A 6,517-nucleotide genomic window follows, 5' to 3' on the forward strand; every position below is an offset into this window, starting at 1 on the left:
CCAGAGGATCGTAAGCAGAAGTTGATGTGACCTGACTTCTGTTTAATAGGCTCATTCTGGTTGCTGTGTCGAAAGCAGACCAAAGGCAGGAAAACATAAAAACAAAAGAGACTGGTGAGGAGACTGGGGCCAAGATCAGGGAAGAGGGTTTGGTGACCAAGCCCGTGGTGGTATTGACACAAGGGATGAGAAGTGGCTGAATTCTGCATGTATTTGGAAGATGATGAATTTACTAATGGACTGGATGTGGGGGTGTGAGAGAAAGAAACTGTGCATAATCTCTTCAAAGGTAAACTGTCTGCAGCCAATGAAGCCAATTGTGCTCTTTCCCCATGGCCGCCAACCGTAACCTCCTTGGTAGTGTGTGAAGTCTGTTGCTTATAGAGCTTGCCCAGGGGACCTTGGATCTTCCAGTGGACATTCATGTCTAACCTCATGCTATCCCCAGTCTAGGCTCTGGACAGGTATGTAAGGTGCCTTTGGAAAGCCCCAGGGCGCAGTGGCCAAGGACTACATTGGCCAAGTCATCATGTCCATCTGTGCCAAGCTGCAGAAAAGGGAGCATGTAACTGCGGCCCTAGACAGGGCCAAGTTCAAGTTCTCTGACTGCCCGAAGATCCATGTCTCCAAGAAGTGGGGCTTTACTAAGTTTAATGGGGACGAATTGGAAAACATGGTGGCTGCAAAGCGGCTCACCCCAGAGGGCTGTGGATTCAAATACACCTGTAGTCACGGCGCGCCGGACAAATGGCAGGCCCTGCATTCATGAGAACTTCCGTGCCGCCGCCTCCTCACTCATGCCCACTGATGAAGCCGACTTCCTGTCAGCAGGAGCAAAGATAAACTGAGGTGTATTAAAATTTTAGGTGTTTATTTGTTTACTGAGCAAACACTGATTTGAATCAGGCAATGCCAAACTAGCAGCAGTTAGGGGCACTCCACGGGCAGGAACGAAGGGCAGGGTTTCCACAGATAGCAGCAGTTAGGAGCACTCCACGGGCAGGAACGAAGGGCAGGGTTTCCACAGATAGCAGAGCAAGGACGTTATTTCCTGGCGGTTACTCAGGGATGCGATCTTTGGGAAAGCCTCGTTGGCTATTTGTGATCTGTTGGTCCTCTTGACCTGGAGGCATTTGCAGAATTGACTCTGGCTTAGGTTTTGCTCTGCTTGTGTAGGCTACCCAGGCCTTAGGCCACCCTTTCCCCAGGGACCCTCCTGTTTGATTACTCTGAGAGTTCTGCGTTTCCTCTCCACAAACAGCCTTGATTCCTCCACGAACAATGATGTCGTCCTGGGTTGGCACGAGGCCCTCTTTTTCCTTTCTTCCTGACCTCACTCTCATGGCTTCAGATTTACGTGGATTTAGAGCGTTTTAAATGGGCATTGGCTTGTGCGATTGCTTTTATTTTGTTTCTCACACTTTTCCCACTTGACACTATGTCTTAAGAGCTCACCACGTGGCTGAACGTGTATATCTCCTCGTTAATGCTGACGGCTGCTTAGTTTCCCCCTGAATGCCTGCACCACGCCTAAGAGAGTTATATCCTTGACCCCCAGCCCCTAGGTTGCTCTGACTCCCTGCCTGTGCAAACTGTGCCGAGATGCACGCCCTCGGCCAGACTCCAGGAACGAACTGTGTGCGAGTCTCTCTGGAGTAAATTCCCAGGAGTGTGATTGCTGAGACATGTTCAGTTGCCTAACAACTGGCTTCATCGGTTTACCACTGCAGACCGGTAGCCTTTGAGGCTACCTTTCCTTCATATTCTTTTTTTTTTTTTAAGATTTTATTTATTTATTAGAGAGAGAGAGTGAGAGAGAGAACACAAGCAGGGGCAGTGGGAGAGGAAGAAGCAGGCTTCCCGCAGAGCAGGGACCCCGATGCGGGGCTCGATCCCAGGACTCTGAGATCATGACCAGAGCCGAAGGCAGACGCCCAATGACTGAACCGCCCAGGTGCCCCACCTTTCCTTCATATTCTTACCAGTTCTTTTCTTTCTTTCTTTCTTTTTTAAAAAAGATTATTTATTTTAGAGACAGAGCGAGAGAACTAGAGAGAGGGAGCATAGGGAGGGGCAGAGGGAGAGAAAAAGAGAGAAACTTCAGCAGACCCTGCACTGAGCTTGGAGCCCGTAGCGGGGCTTGACCTCACCACCCTGAGATCATGACCTGAGCCCAAACCAGGAGACAGATGCTTAATTGACAGCACCACCCGGGAGCCCCCATATTCTTACCAAGTCTTGATATTAAACTTTAAAGTTTTTATAATATAGTATTTCATTGTTATTTTAATTGCATTATTTGATCACTGGAGAGTTTGAGCATGTTTTCATGGATTTATTGGACATTCATATTCCTCCTTCTGTAATTTACCTATTCTAACTCTTTGTCCAGTTTTCTTTTGGTTGGACTTCCGGCGTCTTGGTGATGTATAGAAGTTCTCTCTATAGTCTATGTTTTTAATTCTTTTAAAAAATATTTTATTTATTTATTTGAAAGAGAGAGAGAGAGAGAATCTGGAACAGACTGCACTGAGCACAGAACCCGATGTGGGGCTTGATCCCACGACAGCGAGATCATGGCCTGAGCTGAAGCCAAGAGTCAGACATTTAACCCACTGAGCCATCCAGGCGCCCCTCTCTATTCTGCATATGAATTTCTTGAGTTTTGGAGGCGGCAGATACGTTCTTCTAGGCTGTCACTTGTCTGTTAACTTGGTCTGTGGTGTCCTTCTTTGAAAAGAAACGCAATTTTTACCTACTGAAATCTACCCATTTCTTCACTGATGGTTTGTGGTTTTGATACTTTCCCCACTGACTTCTCCAATTCAAGGTCACAAAGAGACTCTTCTACACTTTCCTTGTCTTTATTGGTTTCCATTTCAGATTAGAGTATCTGATCTATTACGGTCAACGTTCCTGCGTGGTATGAGGTAGGACTCAACTGGCTTTTTCTCCAGGAAGCAAGACAGGCTCCCTGCACCAGTTCCTGAGTAATCTATCTTCTCTTCGTTTTTGGAGGTGCCCCTCTATTGTGTCTGAAGTTTCCATGTACATGTGGGTGTGTTTCTGGATCCCTGTTTTATCCCATTGATCTGTTTATTCCTGTGCCAGTATTCAATCATTTTCGCTGCTGGCTTTGTGGTGTCTTGATGTCTGATAAGAGAAGTCCTCTGTCTTGGCTCTTCTTTTTCAAAACTGCCTTAGCTACTTGTGTCATGGTTATTCTTTGTAATTTTTAGAATCAGTTTGTCACATTCCTCTCAAAATTGTGCTGGAATTTTGACTGAAAATGTATGATAGGAATGTGTTATTTTTAGAAGAGCCTATAGGGGTACTGGGTGGCTCAGTGAGCTAAGCATCTGGTCCTGAGCTCGTGAGTTGTGGATTCAAGCCCCATGTGGGGCTCTGCACTCAATGGAGAGTCAGCTTGAAGATTCTCTCCCACTGTCCCTACCCCACTCCTATGCTGCACTGTCTCTCTCTAAAAATAAATAATAAGTAAACCTTGAATAGGAAAAAAAAGAAGAACCTACAGATTTCTTTCTTTCTTTCTTTTTAAGATTCTTTTTATTTATTTGACAGAGAGAGAGAGAGAGATCACAAGTAGACAGAAAGGCAGGCAGAGAGAGAGAGAGAGAGGAGGAAGCAGGCTCCCCACTGAGCAGAGGGCCCGATGCGGGGCTCGATCCCAGGACCCTGGGATCATGACCTGAGCGGAAGGCAGAGGCTTCAACCCACTGAGCCACTCAGGTGCCCCTATAGATTTCATATGAACACAGTATTCTATGTTTTCTGGCTCTCTTTTATGCTTTATTAGCATTTGTAGAATGGTTTTAGGACTCTTGAGTATGGAAATCATGACAGATATATTTAAAGATACATTTACAAGCGTATCATAAATATTTAGAAGCTGTGTGTTCAATAATAAAGGAATGGTTAAAATTTTGCAAATAATTTGATGTGTGCATTAATGGAATATTGCATCAAAAAACCCCATACTTTGGGGGGCCTGGGTGGCTCAGTCGGTTAAGCATCTGACTTCAGCTGAGATCATGATCCTGGGATCCTGGGATTGAGCCCTGCATTGGGCTCCCTGTTCAGCGGGGAGTCTCCTTTTCCTTCTCCCTTTGCCCAACCCCACCACTGTGCTCCCCCAACAAATAAATAAATAAATAAAATGTTAAAAAAGGAACCCAAAACAAAAAACCCTGTACTTTCGAAGAATCTTTAATGATGTGAGAAAATATTCTTGCTATAATATTACATCATTAGTTAAAGAGATTACACAGACTTCAGTTCTCTTTATTGTGTATTTTTGGGTGTGTTCCAAGTTCTCTAAAATGAACATGTTGATTTTTGTGATCACTGTGTTTTTCTTCTAAAACGTTGGTGGAGGGGCACCTGGGTGGCTCAGTTGTTAAGCGTCTGCCTTCGACTCAAGTCATGACCCCAGGGTCTTAGGATTGAGCCCCGCGTCGGGCTCCTTGTTCAGAGGGAAGCCTGCTTCTCCTTCTCCCACTTCCCCTGCTTGTGTTCCCTCTCTTGATGTGTCAAATAAATAAATAAAATCTTTTTTAAAAAAGTAAAAAGTTGGTGTAGGCAAATAAGGTTTGCATTTACCGTCTGACTATTCAGGAGCGTTGGGGAAAAATGGTTTCTGACTCATCTGATGAGCTCATCAGGCAAGAAACGATAACGCATCCAAAAATTTCCTAGTCTGACTGCATGCCTGCCCCATCTGCTGGCACTCCTCACAGTTCGTTAGGCTCCCTGACTCACTGAGCTAAGCATGAATAAATGTAATTTCACACACTGGCTTTTTCATGTAACAAATATTTAATAATCTGCTGCTGTGTGCTAAGCACTCGATTAGAGCTGTTGAAGACAAAGGGTCAAAATTAAAAAAAACTCAGTCCTGAAGGGGCTCACCGTGGCATAGTCAGACCCCAAGAGCTGTCTGGCTGTCAGACCTGCCTCTGTGCCAACTCTCAAGTCTCCTCCGCTTCCCGCATTCCAGACTTTTTTCACTTTCCTCATGCGGTTCCCTCATTTGGAATTTCTCTTCTTCATCGTCCACCTATAAAAATGCAACCTTGCACCTCTGTGACGACCTCTCTGACTCTCCACTTTCTCCGACGTTCCTCCAGCACTTCTCACATGGCTCACACTTCGCATATCTTTTTTGCACATTCTTGTCTTTTTAGTCCTTTTCCCAACAGCAAAGTTGGAGGCATGATTGTTATCTGCATTAGATGCTGCATTTTTCAGTTGCAGCGGACAGGAAAAATGGAAATCCAGCACGTATGTTTTAGAACAACACACCCCACGACACTTTTCCCTTGTGGTGGTGGTAGCAGATAGACAGGGAGATTAGGGAGTGCTGTCCTGGAAGCCTCGGGCGGGTACAGGACCCCGTGGGTGACAGTTCACTAGTGACTGTAAGTTTTAATCAGAGGTCATCTGATAGATTTCACTGAATCAGAGGGGATATTTATTAGGGAATTGACAGACCTTGACAATTCAGAGACCAAAAAAGAGTGGTTCCATCAGGAGCTGAAGAAACAGGGTTCAGCAGTGTCCCTGTGGACCCTGCCCTGGGATCCATCCGTTTGCAGAATCTCATTCTGATTCCCAGAGGGCACCTTCCAAGAACTGAGCTTTGCTCTCTGGAGTGTGTTTTCCTAGGGAAGCTTCTCCCTTGACTTCGGGGAAAGGAACTAGAGGCCCAGCTGGCCACGTGAGCAGGGCCGGCTCCGTTCCTTCTCCCAGACTCCCCCAGCAGCTCATTCTCCTCTTCTGCGGGGAGGAGTGAGTGTGGGGCCGAAGACACTGCTCCTTCCATGTGTCTCCCGCGTGGGATGTGGAGTTGAAATCCTCCCTGCCGCGCCGTCCCCTCCGTGGAAGCGTGGCATGCCCCCGCACCAACCGTCTCGTGTGGTTCTTACAACTCCTCCTCCCATTTTACAGGTGTGCGGTGAGCAAATGGAGACAGCACAGGGCTGACGGGTCACTTGGAAGTTTTGGAGGAAAGAGAAGGAAAGAATTTGATGTTTGAAGTTGTACGCTTTTGTTTCTTGCAAGCAGAACTTGCTTATAAAATAAACAAGGAGGGCTTTGTTTGTAGGCCAGTAGTTCTCAAACTTGAGTGTCCGAATCACCTGGAAAGCTTGTTAGAACACAGACTGCGGGTTGCACGCCCAAAGTTTCTGAATTATGAGGTCTGGGGTGGGGCAGGGAAACTGGTATTTTTAATTATTTTATTTTATTATTTTTTTAAGATTTTATTTATCTGACAGAGAGAAATCACAAGAGAGGCAGGCAGAGAGAGAGGAAGGGAAGCAGGCTCTCCGCTGAGCAGAGAGCCCGATGCGGGACTCGATCCCAGGACCCTAAGATCATGACCTGAGCCGAAGGCAGCGGCTTAACCCACTGAGCCACCCAGGCGCCCCGGAAACTGGTATTTTTTTAAAAAATATTTTATTTATTTAACAGAGAGAAATCACAACCAGGCAGAGAG

At 46.1% G+C, this 6,517-nt stretch overlaps 1 pseudogene; it reads left to right on the forward strand.

Moving 5' to 3' along the window:
• Positions 1-298: 298 nt before the first annotated feature.
• LOC123928546 lies at positions 299-413 on the forward strand (annotated as a pseudogene).
• The last annotated feature ends 6,104 nt before the right edge of the window (positions 414-6,517 follow it).

Source organism: Meles meles, chromosome 17, assembly GCF_922984935.1.
Source record: "Meles meles chromosome 17, mMelMel3.1 paternal haplotype, whole genome shotgun sequence".
NCBI lineage: Eukaryota > Metazoa > Chordata > Mammalia > Carnivora > Mustelidae > Meles > Meles meles.